At 37.3% G+C, this 20438-nt stretch overlaps 1 pseudogene; it reads right to left on the bottom strand.

The window, feature by feature from the left end:
• Nucleotides 1-16024: 16024 nt before the first annotated feature.
• On the bottom strand, nucleotides 16025-16091 carry LOC142423586 (U7 small nuclear RNA; annotated as a pseudogene).
• Nucleotides 16092-20438: the final 4347 nt, after the last annotated feature.

Genomic DNA, 20438 nt, shown 5'->3' with positions numbered 1-20438 from the left:
ACTGAACTGAGTGGGTCTTGCACTCCTCTCTTGGCATATTTGGCTCACACCCTAACACAGGTTGACTGCTTGCACTATGTGAATGGGACACAAAGACTTCTTCCAACACTGTAGTGCAGGACAGCACTCTCTGGATCTTGCAATACATATCTGACTGAAAACAACTAAGTGCTCATCTGCTAGGGAAAGTTAGGCAGGTCAGAAACTCCCAGAGGTGCCTTGTAAGGCAGTCCTGGTGATCTGCTTCTGAAAGTCACAGCCTTGAAACTCCACGGAACACGGCTCTCTGGCACACAGGAGGTCGCTGCAAGGCATAAATAGTTGACAGACAGCGACTAACAACAACAAAGGAAAGAGGCCAGCAGAGCAATGGTGCTGGCCACCCTTGTTCATAGATGGTGTCTTCTTTAACCAGGTTCTGTTTAATCCAAAAAAGGAAACAGAGTAGTCCAGAAGAGCACTAATGAAATTAGCTCTTCAGAGAGCAGCCAAAACCCAAATCTAAAACAACCAAGAATTTCTATCTAATATATTTGCCCAATGATAATAAATAGCTAAAATTATTCATGGATGATTTAAACTTTATCTCATGTGCCTTTGCTAAAGGAAGATAAGTGAGATCATACTTAAAGCAGAAGGATAAATCTGCAGGGGATTTGATAGACTGGATAGGTCTGGGATTTGGCAAAATGTTCTTAAGATCAATTGCATGTGATATAGTGAATATGCTCAGTTATAGAGCAAAATAGCCTTATTTCAGAATTTTTGATGCTTGAGGGCTCAAAATTATCTGGAATGAATATTCTCGAGAAATTAGATGTCAACAGCTTTATTTGTGTAGCCCATAATGATGACTGTGAAAAACTCTTTGGCAACAATAAAATGTGAATGATTGCCTTCTCCAATTGTACAAATGAGAAGCAGACCTTAAAAAGCACACTTCTGCCAAAGGTTACTTCTCTTAATTGTTCCTCAACTAATTACTACAGGGTTTAGTAAATAGGTTGAGCCATTCCCTGCCTCTGATGTAACCCCATACACACATATGTACTAGCATTCACATGGGTGCACACATATCCTTAACATTTACACCTCCAAAGTTAAACCAGCAAAGGCAAGCTGACTGGGAAAAATGACTATGTACTTGCTGAGGCTCTGAATAGGACAGATTTAAACTCTTTGTCTAATTTCTTTCACACTGTAGCCCAATTTGCTAAAAGGTCCTTTGTCTTTACGTCTGGATAAATGGAGGTTTGGATTATTCAAACTGGATTGCCTTCAAAAACTACATTCTTTTCTTTCTTTCTTTTTTCAGAATAAAGTTTCATGACTCATAAATCTATATAAGTTAAAAATAAAAAGCCAAGTCCTTTAGGACTAAAAAAAAAGGGGGGGGGAGTGAGGATGCAGCTAAGATTACAGAACACTACCTCCCAATTCTTGTGTCAATTACAATTTGTAAAGGAAATTAAGGATCCAGTTTAAACTTGTCAAGATTAAAAAGTTGAAACCAAAATGGAATTGCTTGGAGATAGGGCTGAACATGATGGAGGAGAGTGTGTTTCCTTTCTGGGATAATGCAAGATTTCTATCACTTCAGTATTTAAATCTAAGAAGCCAAAGATAATTTTCTAAAAGTCTATGTTTTCTAAGGGCTGAAAGTGGAGGGAGCAAATAACGTTCCATCCCTCTGAGAGTTCTGAAAATTATTAGATTACCATTTCAAGATAGAAACAATCTGATATGATGAAGTTTTTGGATCAAATGATGGAAAGCTGGACCATAAGTAAATTAGTTGAGTTTGGATATTGAGGAAATTATTTCTCTTCTTTAAATTGAGTGCTATATTGATTCATTACATTTTATGAATCCTAACACTTTCACAATATGAGTGCTATTATTTCCCTTGCCTTTCAAAATACCCTTTTTCCTTATTGACTTTAACTGTTGACTTTAACTGTCCTTATTGACTTTAACTGCTAAACATGCTAATGAGAAGTCTTAGCCACATCACAATCTGGAAAATCCATAGGTATTGATATCAAGCCACAGATCCACAAGTTCTCTACTCCTGTCTTCTTTCGTTGCGTTTTATGAGGAGCACTGTTGTATAGCAATTTGGCTATGTCTCAGTGGTTTGGTAGATATTGGACTAATTGTTCTTGTGTAATGTAATGCAATTAATCACTTCCATGCTGTGATTTGATGTGATCAGTCAATCAATTGAAAGAATTTCCCTGTGGAGTAGCCTGTGCTCAATATATAAATGGATATTCTGGTGGACCTCACTTTCTCAGACCTGTATTCTTTTCATCCGTTGGCCTCCAATTCTTGGGATGCAAGACTGAAGAAGGCTTCAGCTTGCGTTTAGATGTGTAGATTTTGGATTTGGTAGTCCCTAAACCACATGAACCAGCAGAGACTCATAGCCTGTCACCTGACCTGGTGATTTTGGATTCTTCTGCCCCTGCATCTTCAGTCTATTACCTGACACAAAGTTTAGGTCTCCCAATCTGTACATTTGCATGAGCCATTTCCCTACAATTGTACAAATTGTTTCCCTGAAGTACATTTTTGTGAATGTGTGTGTATATATTAAATGTGTGTATATGTATATGTATGTATGTATGTATGTATGTATGTATGTATGTATGTATGTATGTATATATACATTTCACAGGTTTTGTTCTCCAGAGAACTCAGTCTAAGACATCTTCACACTATTATGGTATCTGTCATCTAATGAACTGGTTAAGCTCCTAACCATCACTAGTGCTGAGTGCTGAAACCTTAAGTAATTTCTTAGTCTCATATTTCTCAAGTGCAAAATAAAGACCAAGTATGGATTAAAAAGTTAATGTGGTCCTAGAGTCTATTTCAGCGTAAGTTCTTGAGGTAAACAAATTTTTAAATGACCCAATAATCTCCAATCCAGTATTACTCCAGTCATTATGTGATATTGCATAGCAATATGATTTTGAAGATGAAACTAAAATTACTGACTAATAAGTGGATTTGGGGATAGGAAGATTATCTAAGTGTGTTTAATCTAATCACATAATTCCTTAAAAGAAAAAAAAATGTTTTCTCTGACTGGTAGCAAAGAAGTTCCCAGAGAACAGAAGTACAAAAAGTTTCAATGTGGAAAGTTTCCCAATAATGAGATGGAGGGGACTCTGAGGCTAGGATCTAAGAGTAGACCCCAAACAATAACCAGAAATAAAATCAAGATCTCTGTTTTATAGATGCAAGGAAGAAGATTGTGCCAACAACCTGAATGAGCATGTTCAGATTTCAGGCCAACAACTGTGTGTGGAGGCAGGGGTGGAGTCCATCCTATCAATCAGACAATAGCTGGTGATGCCTCGTCCAGAGTGTGGCCTTTTTATAACAGTGAGTGAGAACTCTTTCTCTTCACCATCCCTGCTTGTTGGGATGCTGTCTCTGCCTCCAGGCTTGCCGAGGCAAGCTGCTGATCTTTGGAATCAACCTGGGAGATGTTAGACAGCTGCAATGCTCTCGTTGACTTTGAATCCCCTTGACTTTGCCTGTACCTCTATGTGATATCCCTGCTTTTACTTCAACTTGCTGCTTATCTGCTTGCATCTACGAGAGTCTGAAGAGGGCCAAGGCTAGCAGTGGATCCACGGACTTAATTTGGACCTGGGCCGGGGCACTTTCTCATTATAAAATTAATGTAAAACTCTTTCTTATACATATATGAATGTCACTTAAAAATGCAATCCAACCTAATACACATGGGTTCTTTAGATCAGTTTCTTCTTCAGAGCCTCTAAATAATAATACAGCATGGCCAACACACTGTCACGCACAATGAAAAGAATTTGATCAAGTCTGCCTAGACTCTGGCCTATATATCTACGTGAAAATTAAATGTTGTTTGAGCCACAGAATTTGCAGGAATCTGTTACTCAGTAAAGAAAAACTGTTACATATATGGTATGCAAGCAGGAAACAGTTGACAACCGCTGGGAGAATTTTGAAAAGCAGGATAATAAAAACCTTAGATTCACTTGGATAAACATTTCTCTATTTTTTTTCACATGCTACCCAGTTCAGTCTCCTGCAAATTTATAGGGATTTCCTGTAGATCAGTGAGGATCTTGAATCTGAGTCACAAATCACTGGTCTCTGATAGATGACAAAATGATGCAGGATCAATTCTGTTGTTGCTACTATCTCTTGAAGTCCCTATATTTGACACAATTTCAAATTCAGTCATCATACTCATTAGACCTGCTGTGCTTGATATTCTAGGAAACAAATGTCAAGAAAGAAAGAAAGAAAGAAAGAAAGAAAGAAAGAAAGAAAGAAAGAAAGAAAGAAAGAAAGAAATGTAAAGCTACAGTCTACTGGGTTTATCTAGAACATAAAAGTTGTGAGCTCCATGGGGCTCATTTCACCTAAACTTACCATGAAGTACTGCATCAAAGCACCAGAGCAACACAAGGTTTTAGGAAGAGCCCTAGTACAGAGGACCCTATCAAGATTTTTCAACAGGACTACTTTCAAATAGCGGGACTATGAAACAGGCTGGCATAACTTTGTTTAAAGTCTGACCCTTTTTTTAAGGTTGCCATTGTTTTCTTAACTTCACTTTCCTTCCTTTATTTCCTGTACATATTTGCACTTATACACTCAAAACACATCACAACTCAGAATATCCATGACATCATTCCATGAGAGGGGAATTCCAAATCTGAGGGCAAGACTCCATGATAAATGAGTCAATCTGAAGTCCCACACCTGAACCGGCCTCCTCCCATTCTTCATGTGTGCACTGAAGAGTCTGAGTTGCACAGAAGAGAGCAAAGGAAGATCTCTCCATGGATGGTTGCTCCAAATAGAAGTTTAAATTATTCCCAATTAACGCAGATAATGTGGGTCGTATAGGTTTCTGTATCTTTTCTTTTCTTTTTTTTTTCTTTTAACTCTGTATCTTTTCTTGTGGGCCTTTTAACTCCAACAAATAAAAGACGTCTAAATGTTTTGCATAAAGGTATAAGATTGTTTCTTGAGAGAGTGAAAGTGTTAATACAATAGGAAAATGTCTTCTAGTAATACTTTAAGAATATAAAGAAAGAGCAAGGAGACTTTCATTCCTTTGTGTATGCTTATCCTTCCAATGTAGAATTTATTATCTTTAATTCTGCTTTTTCCACTACCTATTCCATGTTCAAATATTAATTTTTGTCAAAGATTTTCCCTATTTTCCTCCCCTCTTCCTCCCATGAAGAGTTTTGCCCAGTGCTACTTAGTTGATTCTGATGCATTGCTACACCCTGCATGTCAAAGTAGACCGGTACTCTATAGAGTTTCCAGTGACAAATTCTTTGGAAGGACATCAGCAGGGCTCCCTCAGAGTGGACTCAAACAATCAACTTTTTGGTTAACAGCAAAGGACTCTCACTCTATTGATACTTTATATCTTGTTTCATTTATCACAGCTATAATAGATAGTGGAAGATGAATAGATAGTGGAAGAAAGCAGAATAAAAGAAAATAAGTCATTCTAAATGGAGAGGACAAGCACTAGGCTTCTATAGTCATTCAAGGCCATTCACGAAAACCTATCCAAAGGGATGCACACACAAACAGGATTGTGCCCCCCAAAAGTTATGTGTCTAATTTCTTTACAAAACAACTTATCACCTTCAAAGTACTCTCCATTAATACATTTGTCAAATGTACAATTCTATTCTTGGAAACATTTTCCAAACTCATCTCTTTGGATGGCTCACAGTACCTCCCTCATTTTCTTCTTCACCTCTTCTATGTCATCAAATCTCTGTCCTTTATGTCTCTCTTCATTCACAGAAACATAAAGAAGTTGAGTGGAGTGAGGTCAGGCAAGTAAGGTGAGTGGGGCCAGAGAGGTATGCTGCTTTTGCCAAAAACTAGCACACTGAGATGGCTGCATGAGCAGGTGCATTGTTGTGGTGGCAAAAGCAGTCCCTTGTCTGCCACAAATCAGGCCTTTTATATATATATCACACACTGTTACACAATACTTTCAGCACCTCTAAATAGGAAACCTGATGAACCAAACTCCAAATGCATCGAGTAAACATTTTCATCCCTTTGGGAAGCTGACAGGAGTCTAGAACAAGGTTTGTCATCAATTGACATTTCACCTCTTTTGAAAAGAGAAAATCACTCACACGGTTGAGGTTTTTCCTGCAGCGCTGTCCTTGTGAGCTGTTTTCAACACCACAACAGTTTCTGTGGCATTTTTCCCCAGCAGAAAAAAAATCTCACAGCCATACACTGTTCTTTTCAATTAGACATCACAAAAAATTAGGCTCAAGCAAAACGGCTTTTTTGTTGTTGTTGTTCACAATGACTAGCCATGTAAATCAAAACAACAATGACTACCACTTTAAACTGGCAATGGCAACCTAATTAATTTTTTAATATAGAAAAAAAGTATTTCTGGAGTTGGTGTGGAGAAATTGGAACTGTCATATACTACTAGTGAGTCTGTAAACATGTACAACACTTGAAGAAAGTGATATCTCTCTTTCACTGTGGCAAGTTTAACACTCTTTCAATGTGGGGCTCTTTGGAGACTGTAGCCACTTAGTTGGAGTGGAAAACACAGTCTTTCTGTCTTGGAGCTGTGGTTTCCAACTGCTGGTCGCTCGGATTGCAGACCACTGTACCAGCAGGCTGGCACTACCGAAAAAACAGGGCATGGGTATCTCATAGTTCCAGCAACACACCGATGGAGTATAGACCCCAAACAATGAAGAGGCACAACAGCAATAGATGAATGTACTCTCATATGCATTGCAGCAGGAAATTGGAAATAGCCCAAAGGCCATCAGTAAAAGATGAAGACATTTTGGTAAATACACACAGTGGAATATTGTACATAGCTAATAAGCAATGATAAAACTAGAAAGCACCTCACAACTTGGTCAGACATGAAGAACATTATACTGAGTAAGTCAGTCAATCATAAAAAGGTAAATATTGTATGAGACCACTTCAACAACACAAACCCCAAGACAGAGACAAACAGTAGCTCTCTGGTTAAGAAGTCATTCAATCCAGTTAATGGGGTAGTACGGCTGTTTAACACTTGAATGCATTTCTTATTCTCTTATTTGTGTATCATAAAGACCACTTAGCCAGGTGCAGTCTTGCCTCAGCTGAGAATAGTTTCTCATTAGAGGATGTGTGTGAGATTATCAAAGAGTCCATGACCTGTGGCAATGCCCTACAGTCACCTTTTGGGTGGAAACTCCTACATTGGTGCCCGGTCAACTCTCATGGAGTCACCTTGATAAGCAAAAGGTGGATGTTTCTAGGAAATTATGTCACTTCTGTTGGGGAGGGTGGTGGTGGTGGGAGGGTGGACCGTGATGAAATCTTGTGGAAAATGCTTGACATTGCTTTTATGGATCCCCCACAGGAGAGAACGTATGTACTATACTATGTGGCTAATATACACCCTGTACTACATGATTAATCATGCATTCTTAACCGAGTTTCTTTTCAGCCCTCGGTGATCCAGCCCCCATATTATAGGCTACTGGGACTTTAGATTTTGTCTTCTAGAGGTATATAATATATTACATAGGCCATATCATAATAATATGAGTCAGAAAACCCACCAAGTGAACCAGAAATTATCTTAAACACACATATTTAAGATGAAAGGAACTAATGTACTTCTTTGTACTCCAATTAACATTATAGTAAGAGAAGAAGTGGAGTATTGCTATCCCAAGGATTTGGTCTAAACCTCTTGCTTTTGATGTTATCCAATAATAGGCAACATAAGACTTCTGTATAGCTCCATTTTCATATTTTCTTAGCCTTTTAAGATATTCGTTGTTCTGCAGATGCAATGTTATGTACCTTGTGCCCTGTGTCTAACTCTAATTATTTTCTGAAACAAAACAAAATCACAACTATTTTTAATGTGTATAACTGAACATCTCACATAACTTAGTATAAAATCCTCATATATGGAAATTTGTCTTATCTTAATAGAATTTAAATTATATATCATTGTTTAGTTTGATGATACTATTTTAAAATTACAAAATGCCCTATGGAGGTTACTTATCTTACAAAGAAACTGATAACACAGTCACTAAAGTTTAACAGGGATGTATATAAACCTAATTTATGTTAGTGGATTTTAAGCTTAAACTTAACCTTAAGCCCTAACTTAAGAAAAATCAGTATGTATGAGGAGGCACTGCTTGATGCTTACCCTCATGAAGGGGTCACTGAAGATATGAGTGCTAATGCAAAGTGTGGTGAAAAAAACAGATGGTGCCCAGCTATTAGAAAGAATAGTGTCTGGGATCATAAATGCTTGTCATAAAATAAGCAGTCCTTTCTAACTGAGGTGTTAGCTCAACCCACATGAAAGAAGCACATCATCCTGGTGGTCCAATGTTTCCAAATAATAAATTCCAAGATCAGAAGAAAGAATCAAATTAGAATTTAATTTCTGAATGCCCAATTTGCAGAAGGCTATTGATGACAGTCAAATCCCAAAATCTATCTTCACAGACCCCATGGTGATTAAACCTCCATTGAATTTCCTATATTTCCTTAAATATAGTCCTTCATTCACATGAATATGTGAATAACCTTATCTTCGGACAGACTGTATCAGAAAGTAAATTCATACATATATACTTAGATTAAATTTTCACATCTCATCATTTGTTTTCCTTTGTGAACCATTTCTAATTTGTTCTAGTTTTTTTTTTTTTTTGCTTTCTTTTGAAGTGGGTTTTTCTGTGTTTCATTTTGTTATTATTGTTGGGGGAGTTTTGTATGATGCATGCTGAAATATGAAGGAAACTTACATACATCATGCTGAATCAATCAAGTGAGCTACAAATGACAATATGGCATGGTTTTCCTTACATGGAATGAGAAAGTGCTAAGGGACCAAAACTTATTAGTGGTTAGTAGGAGTGGGAGACAGGAAAAACAAGAATAGTCATTGCTTTGAGGGCACAGTTAATGGTGGTAGAAGAAAATAGTAGTTATGGTTGCATAATATGATAACATAATCAATGCCACTGTAAATATAAAAATTGTTGAATTAGCAAGCACTTTATTACATATTTATATCACAGTTGAGATACACAGCTCCAAGCATCAATGAAAGTTAATCTCCATAGAAATTCAATTCATTTTTACAGAGGCTTCTAACACCTCTGTAACACAGAAAAGAGCCTCCACACCCCACCAACACAACGAGTCCACATAATTCTGTTTCTAAAGAAAATATTATGTAACCAGGAGTCTTTAAGAAGGTTGAAGAAGTGGAAAAATTTTATAAAGATTAGAGACACTTTGATGATGAGTCTTGGGGTTGAAAATGTCAAAGTTAAGACTGTCTGGACATGGTCACTGATTGAAGTAGGGGTGTGAAGAAGGAGAATTGAATATGTAAACAGATGTAGGATGTTATTTTACTAGGGTAGAGAATCTAGGAGAATCCAAACAAGCATGAGATCAGAGACAGAGCAAAGAGATGCATTTTAAAAGTCTATATAAAGCTTTTTAATGCAGATATAAAGCTTAACGTGTCTATGAAGCATCTGACTACTGATGCCCAGGAAGAGTGGGGCTGATGTTTAGACAAGGTCTGGGGTAATCTGACACGTGAGCATCATTGACTTTGCAAGGGCAAAAAAAGAAGCATCACTCAAATTGGCCAAAATGAGTTATTATGCATTTTGATCTCCTTCAAAAGTTGGGGACATAATGATGAATCAGATTTTCTTCTTCATCTTCTTTTTACATTTTGCCTGTGAACTTTGTACTCAGGTGCAGAACCAGAGCTGACCACCTAGGCCGGATAATAAAGAGTAGAAAGGAAGTGCCATCAAATTTTAAAGCCTGCAGAGAGCAGTTTCAGGTAAGAGACTGGGAATTATTTTTAAAAGAAATACAATGAGTGAGGTTTTTATACATTGAAGATGGATGGGACTCTTGGTAGAAGAAATGGTGTATGCAAAAGTGCTAAATATCTAAGTAAAACCAGGAAGACTTGAATTTTCCTAAAACAGGTGCTTCAGGTAGATATCATGGTAACTGATACTAGAAAAGGTAAGTTGAGGTCAATTTGTGAGTAGCCAAGAAGTCTGTTAAAATAAAATATTATAATGTATAAAGGATAGCATGTAATATATAAAGTAAAATATACAAAGACCTAGAGTTAGAAAACAAATGGGAAGGAGATGCTCAGTATACCTTAAACTAAAGAACAAAAGAAAGGTTTCAAGGCTTGAGTTGCAATATTGGAAGACTCATTGGTAAAATACTGAACGGTGAAAGACACATCAAAAGATGGAAATAATACACGGACTCACTGTACCAAAAAGGATTAGACATTCAACTATTTTAGGAGATGGCATATAAGCAATGATGCAGAAGGAAGAAGTTTAAGCTACACTGAAAGCATTAGCAAAAAACAAAGTTCCAGGAATTTATGGAATAAAAATGGAAAAGTTTCAACAAGTTGATGAAACACTTGAAGCACTTATCTGAGTCAGGAAATTTGGAAGACTGCTATTTGCGAAACTAACTGGAAGAGATCCATATTTCTAAAGATTCCAAAAAAAAAGATGATGCAACAGAATGTTCAAATTAGAGAATGATATCATTGACGTAACATGCGAATACAATTTTATGGAAGGTAATCAACAACAGTTGTAGTAGTACATGGTACAGGGAGCTGCCAGAGCACTGGTTCTCAACCGTACTCATGCCGCGACCCTTCCATACAGTTCCTCATGTTGTGGTGGCCCCTAAATATAAAATTATTTTTCTCTCTACTTCATAACTGTAATTTTGCTACTGCTATGAATCATAATGTAAATATTTGATATGTAGGGTGTATTTTCATTGTTACAAATTGAACATAATTAAAGCATAGTGATTAATCATAAAACAATATGTAACTGTGTATTGTGAAATATTTCTAATTACAAATAAATGAAATTTTGTCTTGAAGCATGGTGTAGCATGGGTAACAGTCAATATAACCACAGTGAAATACATTGCAACATTTTGTGACAGAATGGGTAAAAAGACAATGTCAGTGCAAAGAAAGAAATAGCTTCTTTATCACCAGATCAGAAATTCTCAGGCAGTCTTCGCAAGAGCACAACGAAGATCATCTTCCACAAGTCTACTTCTGTATTTAGACTTGATAACCAAAAAGTTGGAAAACCCCATTTCACAAAGATGTGTTTTTGGAAATGGAAGAAGAAGGTGCAACACAACCTCAGACAGAACAAGATCTGACTGCAAACACTTGATCCAGAATTTTGTAACTGGTATTGTAGAGAAATCAGTTCTCGCTGCACCACTGTTAATAAGTTCAATGAACTCCTCTTGTGCCGTCTCAGGAACATCTTCAACGTTGACTGTGAATGGGCTTCTGGCAAGTGCAAATGGGGTGTCAGGTAGATTTGGTAACTATGATGAAATTTTGCCTGCAAGCATGTGGAAGTGTTCTTTCACAGAAATTATCATCGTAATCATTTTTTCTAGTTCAATGTCATGTTCCTCAAGAAATCAGATAAGGTAGGCAACAAGTAAACTTTATTTTCATCCTTTTTTTTTTTTTTTTTTTTGCCGAAGCTGAAGTTTCATTTGGAACGATCGAACCTTTTCAGACAATTCGAGGCTGGTTGTAGTTGATCTTTGCAGTGATAAATTTAACTCATTCAAGATGGCAAAGATGTCAACCAAGTAAGCTATTTTCTGCAGTTCACTTTCATTGCTGAAATTTGATTTGAACTGTGGTCTTGCTTTCTGATTAAAAAATGTTTTGAGTTCATCACGAAGCTCAAAAACATGTTTTAAAACTTTTCCTCTCGACAGCCATCTCACTTCAGTGTGAAAGAGAGCATTATTCAGCACATCCAACTGGTTGCACACTTATGAAAACAGTTGACTGTTTAAAGTGCTCGCCTTTACAAAGGTGACAGAATTTATGATGCTTTTAATTACTTCTTATAACTCTTGTAGCAGCATCTTCATTGCTAATATTTGCCGATGAATCACGCAGTGAGTTCTGATGACTTTTGGTGACTCATTCAGTACCAAACATTGAAATCCAGATCGGCATCCTAGCATAGCTGGAGCACCATCTGTGCAAACACCACAAACCTTTTCCCAAGAGATCTTATGCTCTCTCAGAAATGAGCTGTGTCAAACACATCACATGCAATAGTTGTCATTTCAAGAGGTTTGTGAAAAAGAAACTCATCTTTAAAGTCGCCATCATTAATATATCTCACGTAAACCAGTAACTGCGAACAGTTTGCAATGTCTGTAGATTCATCAAGCTGGTTGCTAAATAATTTCCTGGATTACGTGATCAAGAATATCAGCAGATATGTCCTCTTTTCTTCTGCAGACAGTGTTGTTAGATAATGAAATTTCACTCATTTTCGTAACAAATTTATCTCGATCATAACTCGAACAATGTCTTTGGCCGCTGGCAATAGTAAATCCTCTGCAATGGTGTGAGGTTTCATAGCTCTGGTGATTCTGAGTGTCATCAAATATGAAGCTTCAACAGCAGCTACGTTTTGTTTGTGGTACTTGCCACCAGTGTCAAGTCTGACTTTCTTGAGTCCATCAGCTTTGCTTCTAAAATAGTCGGTGCCCTTGCTGGAAAAGCTCAGATGTTTGCTATCAAAATGGCATTTTAGTTTGTTCAGCTTCATAGATTTGGTTGATAGAACTTCACAACAAATAACACATTTTGATTTCTCAGTCCCTGCTGTAATTATTGAGGTAAAGCCATACGGTAAAATATCCTCCCTATATTTTCTTTTCTTAATGTTCTTCTCTCCAAAATCCATTGTCATGAGATGGTTTAGTAATGAAAATAATATATAATAGGTTTAATAATACAAAAAATAGCATAGTTCAGTCAATACAGTTCATTAAAGTTTCTTATGATTTACCATTCTCTGTGCTGTTTTTTTCATACCTGTTGCTATCACAAGGGGGCAGTATTCACGTCAACCACAGCTAAATATAAAAAGACTGATTAGCATCCAGATTAAGTTCCCATGGTACAGATTTTTGGGGGATGGGGGAGTACTTGATGATTTTACATTTACCCAGTAATTATAATTCATGAAGTTTCATTTTACCTCGAAAACTGCTGCTTTCAATACAGTAGTTGCTTTTAACAAAGCAGCTGCTTTCAACACAACAGCTTCTCTCTACAGAGTAGCTGTTCTCTACACGGTAGCTGCGCTCTACATATGTGTGACTGGTCCGCATAAGTACATTATGGTGCCAACCCTGTCACATATATGGATAGAAGAGCACTGTCTCAGTTCCTAAGACCATTGGAAAGATATGCTGTCCAATGGCCTTAGCAGACCCTTGTGAAAGGGTCTTTGGCCCCTAAAAGGGTAGTGAGCCACAGGTTGAGAAGTAGTGTGCCAGAGGTTCAGGCAAGATTCAGAAGAGAACATGGAACAAAGAATATCATAACTGATGTCTGATGGATCTTGGCTGAAAGCAGAGAACACCAGAGAGATAATCACTTGTGTTTTAGTGAATATAAGTTGGCATTTAACTGTGTGAATCATAATTTCTTATTCATAATTTCCTATGGATAGTTTTGAGAGGAAAGGGACTTCCAGAACAATTCATTATGCTCATTGGAACTTTTACATGGATCAAAAAGCAGTTCTGGGAACAGAACAAAGGAATACTGAATAGTTAAAAATCAAGAAAGGTATTGTCAGGGTTATCATTTCATCATACTTATTCAATCTGTATGCTGAGCAAATAACCAGAGAAGCTGAATTATATGAAGAAGAATGGGGCATCATGTTTGGAGAAGGCTTATTAACAACCTGTGATATGCAGATAACAATCCTCACAGTGAGGTAACATCATGATAAGTTTAGAAAATATTGAAGTTGTCAAGGATGTGATCTTGCTTGGGCGCCCAATCAGTGCTCACAGAAGAGGCAGTCAAGAGATCAAACACATCGTGTGGGGTAAATATGCAGTAAATCTACTACACGGGCCTCTTTAATGCATCCAAAAGCAAAGATGCACTTTGTGAACAAAGTGGACCCTGATCCACACCATGGTATTTTCACGATGCATGTGAAAGTTGGACATTGAATAAGGAAGGCTGAGGAATGAATAATGCATTTGAATTACAAAATATTCAAAGTTTCATGAACTACTGAAAGGACAAACCAACATGTCTGCTTCTAAGAGGCAGAAATGATGAGATTGTTCTGTGTTTTTGTTCTGTTTTGCTATGTATGCGGTAAGTATGGATCAGAATGGACTTGATTGCACCTAACAACAGGAATACTGGACTGAACTTTGAAGGTAATGGAGGCATTTCTGAGTTTTATGAGTAGTCTAACATGGGCACTAAAACTCAGCTGAACATTATTTAAATAAATTGGGGGAAGCATTTATCCTTAGAATAACTGACAAACCAAGCAAGACACAGGGAAGGGCTTTTATAAAGGAAAACAGGAGAGAAAGGAAGGATGTGTTCCAGGCAGAGGAAATAGTTTTATTTGATTGCTTTCAATAGATGTTTTATAGAGCAATTTAAGGTTTAAGAAAATAGCTTGGAAACTACAGAAGGCAAAAATGGTATTTAAAATACCTAATGACCTGGTTGAAAGGGAAAATGTACTGAATTAATTAGCTCTAACCCAAAATTTGAAACTGTTTAAATACTTGGAGAGCCTAACGTTGAAAATAGAGAGGACTCAGTTACAATGTCCCATGAAAGCTTAGCTTGGTAAACATCTTGCTCTTTTCTTTGGTTTATCACATCTAATTTTACTTTTGTATTGGGAAATTTGGTCACTGAATGCTAAAATGACTTATCTTGATTAGATAAGTGTTCCACCTCATGCTACTAAATACTGCTCGGTGTTGTTAATTGTCCTGAAATGGATTCTGACTCCTGGCAAGCCCATGAGTACAGTATAACTGTCAGAAGCAATTCCCATGAATTCCAAGGTGCCGTTGTATGAGTTCATGCTGACAAACTTGGAGCTAAAACTTGAGCTCTTGACTCTTTATGTCACCCAAGGATGTTGGTGTTGGGTGCTGCAAAATCCGTTCTGAATCATAATGACACTGTGCCAGAGTCCAACTTATCCTCACAGTTGGGCCTGTGCTCGAGCCCACTGCTGCAGCCACTGTTTCAATCCATCTCCTTGAGGGCCTTCCTCTTTTTCTTACACTGCCAGTCCACTTTATTAATTGTGATGTCATTTTCCAAGGACTGATCTCTCCAAAGTGTGGAAGATGAAGTCTCACCATTCTTGTCACTAAGGAGCTCTCTGGCAGTGCTTCTTCAAAGGTGTGTCGGTTTGTCCTTTTTAGCAGTCCATGGCACTTTCATTATTTCGCAATTCAAATGTTTTGATCCTTACAGGCACCCTTATTCAATGTCCAGCTTTCACATGCATATGAGGCCATAGAAAATACCATGGCACGAGTCAGGCACTCTTTCTTTCTCAAAGTAACTTCTGTGTTTTTGAACACTTTAAAGAAGTCCTGTGCAGCAAACTTACCCAATGGAAAGCACTGTTTGATCTGCTGACTGCTGCTTCCATGAACTTTGATTGTGGATCCAAGCAAGACAAACTCCTTGACAACTTAAATATTTTCTCCAATCGTGTTACCTTTTCCAGTTATATGGCTTGCGATTTTTCATTATATTGAGTTGCAATCCATACTGATGGGTACAACCCCTGATCTTCATCAGAAATTGCTTCAAGTCCTCCTCACAATTAGGAAGAAAGATTATGTTGTCTGCATATTTCAGGTTAATAAGCCTTCCTCCAATCTGGATGCCTCATTCTTCTTTATATAATTCAACTTCTCTGGTGATTTGCTCAGTACACTGATTGAATAAGTATGAGAGGCTAACCCTGACACATACCTTTCTTGAATATTCAGTGTGCCCTTCTTCTGTTCCCAGAACTGATTTTTTTAATGAAGTTTTCCAGAAAAAAAAACAACAGAAAACCTGCTAGACAAATTCTAAAAGAGCTGTAACACTTGAGCAACGTAGGAGTTCCAATGAACACAATGAATTGTTTTGAAAGTGCCATTCCGCTCAGAACTATCCATAGCTTCTTACGAGCCACAAAATTAAATGGCATTGCATATTGAATAAAACACAAGTAAACATCACTCTGGTATTCTCTGCTTTTAACCAAGATCCCCTTGACATTAGCAATGATACCCTTTGTTCCATGTCCTCTTCTGAATCGGGCCTGAACGTATGGCAGCTACCTGCCATTGTTTTGCTGCAACTGTGGTTGAATGAACTTCAGTAAAATTTTATTTGCAAGTTATAGCAATACTGTCCTCTAATTTTAGCATTCTGTTGGGTCATCTTTTTGTGGAATGGGTAGAAATATGGATTTCTTCCAGTCAGTTTGCCAAGTCTTCCAAATATCCTGGCATAGATGACTAATTTTTTCCAGTGTTTCCTGATCTTGTTGAAACATTTCAATTTTCATCCATCACTTTCTTGGGTCTTGATTCTAATTAAAGCTTTCAGTGCCATTTGAATGTCATCTTTCAGTACCATTGATTCTTGCTCATATACTACCTCTAGAAATAGTTGAATGTTTACTACTTTTTTGATACAGTAACTCTATATTCTTTCCATTTTCTTTCGATACTTTCTACATGATTCAATATTTTGCCCATAGAATCTTTCTATCTTACAATTAGAATCTTGACTTTTTGTCCTCTGGGTCTTTCATTTTAATATAAATTGGGTGTATTCTTTCTTTTTAGATTTCTGACCAGTTCTTTGCACACTTCATTATAATACTCTAATTCTTATTCTTTAGTTACCTTTTGAAAATTTCTGTTTAGCTCTTTGACTTTATCATTTCTTCCATGTGGCTTAGCTACTCTACAAGCAAGAGCAAGTTTCAGTGTCTCTTTTGACATCCACTTTAACCTTTCTTCATTTCCTGTCTTTGTAAGCACAATCACCTTTTGCTTTCTTTATGTATGATGTCATGCAGCAAGGTCACAGATTATCAGGTCTTCTTTCATTAGAGTACAATGTGTCAAGGATGTTCTTGGGATGTTCTAGAAATTCAGGTGGGTGTACTCTAAGAGTCATAATTTGGCTCTTGTAGAATTGTATTAATTTTCTTTGACTCCAATCTAAACTCACACCCAGGATACTCATGGTAATTTATGCTAATAAGTAAAACTTGTTTATGTGTCTCTAATATTTCTTGTAAATTGCCTTATGACTATTTTTTATTGGCTCTTGTCCTAGGTAATAACCTAATGAAACCATTTTAACTTTCACCTCTATTTTTAAAAATAACATGTTTTTTTTTAAAGAGAGGGAATTTCAAAACCCTAATAATATATGTTTACTTTTAAAAAAAACCCAAAGGCAACAATTGAAATGGCTTCCCTAGGCTAAATGCCAAAAGAAATCGTCATAAAGCCATAAAGGAAATAGAAGATAAATTAAGCAAGTTTAACTTATCATTATGAACTACTGTGAATACTCTGGGTCACATAACCAGTTTAGAACTCAACCATTCGCTGAAATTTTTCATTTTAATAACCCCAATTATACATGTAAGGAATCCGGTTGGTACTGTGGGTTAAACATTGGATAGATAACCCCAGGGTCAGGAGTTCAAACTCACCATCTGCTCACAGGAGAAAGATAAGGCTCTCTGCTTCCATAGATTTACGGTCTCAAACTTCCCCCTAAGGAGCTGTTCTATCTTGTGGAGGGTTTCTATGCATCAGAATTTATTAGAAGGCAGTGAGTGCATTTGGGTTTGGTTCAGTGGCATATGTGAGCAGGAATCCCTCGTTGGTGCAGACAGTTAAGTGCTCAACTACTAACTGAAAGCCTTAAAATTCTATGAAACATGCTTTTGTTTGACAATACATGGGGTCATGATGGTCAGAACTGACTCGACAGCAACTGGAACTGGAACTGAAATAACACATGCCAGCTCCTCAGAACGGCTGCCAGGAAAGACAGCAAGCCATGTGTATAATAACAAATAAGCCTTTGCCAGAGACTCTTTAGTGGAAGCTGGGAGGAGGGGCAAGCTGCAGAATGGATATGACATGCCCCCGCAACTGATAGAACATAATGGGAGATTCAGATGACTGTTGTGATGGTCATGTAATATCAACAAACAAGGGAGAAATAATTTGTTGATAAAATGTAGCTCTGCCTTTCACATGTACTTTCATGAGACAAAGAGAAAAGTGAGAGAATTTAGCAACAGAGAAACCTGCAGGCTGAAAGCATCTGGATCACTGAAAAGCCCCACTGGTTTCAATTTTCCATTCACAAACTTGGCACATGTTTCAATCTTTGCACCATTCACTCTCTACAGTATTGGAGCAATTTATCTTGTTTTTCTGTAAGCACACTAGGAAAGGTAAAACGAAGTAAACATTTTCTTCTCTAAATGTTGATGAACAAAGGAGAAGGTGAAGGTATTTTGGAGAGCTACCCTACTAATGTAAGGTTCACGGTATGCTAATTTACCTAAGACTGTAGACTTCAGGGCCAGGAGAGGTGGGACCACCCACACACTGCTGGCAGTGGGAATTTGCTCCTTACCCCTGCATCTCAGGAAAGACTGAAGCATGTGCCCTCACAGCCTGCCGAAAGGAAACGTTGCATTGTTGGTGGGAATCCCAGCTTTGAGCAGAGGTGCGGAGGTGCTTTTGCCACATTCATTTAATGCCCCCTTTTTCCCTAGCCCAAGCAATCAGTAGCAGAAGAATGATTAAACTCCCCACTTAATAGGAGACCATCCTCTGTTAGCAAACTTTCTGCTACAGGAATCTCTGTTCCTCTTAGGGAGATGTCCTGTTTGAAACTATTTGAGGTTCCCTTAGTGTTAAGCAGAACTCTACCTCCTACTAATTCTGCCAATTTGTTCCCTATAATAAGACAAGAAGCAATGAGATTTTTAACTGGCTCCTGTGACTTTAGATGATCCCTGCAAAAGAGCAGATGGGCATAGGACACTAACAAGTTGCCATCTACAGACTCCACATGTGTCAGAGTAGAATTGATCTAGAAAGTTTTCTCTTCTTTTCCTTGTTATGATTGAAAGACAAAGTGTTCTTTATTTAAGATCACTTTTTCCCTTAGATTTTTTGTTGTTGCTGTTGAGAATAGATAGAGTAAAACATATACCTATTCAACAGTTTCTAAAGGTATAGTTTCATTATATTGATTATAATCTTTGAATCGTGAAACCATTCTCACGATATTTTCCCGAGTTGTTTCTCCCTCATTAATGTAAACTCAGTGCTCCCTGAGGTCCCTGACTAATATTTTGTATTATTTTTGTCAGTTTGGTCCCCTTTAGATAATTCTTAAAAGAGTATACTGCTCAAATGAAGACCTTTTTTTTAACTAGTTAAGCAGAAATCTTTGATTTCAAGATGACTTCAGGGGATATTGTTGGTTTGAGGTTTAGAGATTACTTCCAGGAAAGCAGTTCAGGGCTTCACCCACCTTCCATTATTCTAAAAATAAAAAATAAAAAAATTAAAAAACTATTGTCCATGAGAATTTTTAATTCTTTTTTGTATTTTCTTCCTTTTAAACAGAATATCTCTAGGGAATATTTGACCCAAGTGTTCAGTAATAATGTATGGGCACCCGTTTGGTCTCATAACAAAGGAAGTAGTTGTTAATGAAGGCAATCAACAACAAGTTCCATGTCTTCTTCCTATCATTGACTCTCCCTCTTCTGTTGTTCTATGTTAATAGAAACAATGTTTGTGTCTTAGTTGCCTGCTTGCAAGCAGGTATGACATACCAAAAGAGGTGATATAACAAAAACAGTAATAATGTTGCTAAGACATTAGTTGGGATGTTCTATGAAATTGAAACCCAAAACCTCTGAACTAAGGGGTCAGATCCCGTAAGATATTTGGTTGTATATAAGTAACTTCAGAAACTACTCCAATAATATGATTTATCTATCGTAGAAATTCCGCCCTGACAACTCTTCATAGGCGTGCAACTTACTGACAACTATTTCAGTAATCATCTCTCCATTAGGTTTTCAATGGCTGCTTTTTAAAATCTAATCAGTTTATTGGGAGTTCATGAAACTCTTATCACAATCCCTACATACATCCATTATGTCAAGCACATTTGTATATTTGTTGCCATCATCATTCTCAAAACATTTGCTTTCTACATCAGCCCTTGGAATCATCTTCTCAGTTTTCCCCTCCCTCATGAACCCTTGATGATTTATAAATTAGTATTATTTTGTCATATCTTACACTGTCCAATGTCTCCCTTCACCCACTTTTCTGTTGTCCATCCCCCAGGGAGGAGGTTATATGTAGATCCTTGTAATCGGTTT

This window comes from Tenrec ecaudatus, chromosome 12 (genome assembly GCF_050624435.1).
Source record: "Tenrec ecaudatus isolate mTenEca1 chromosome 12, mTenEca1.hap1, whole genome shotgun sequence".
NCBI lineage: Eukaryota > Metazoa > Chordata > Mammalia > Afrosoricida > Tenrecidae > Tenrec > Tenrec ecaudatus.
The sequence above is the reverse complement of the archived record's forward strand: the minus strand, read 5'-3'. Positions and strand labels throughout refer to the sequence as shown.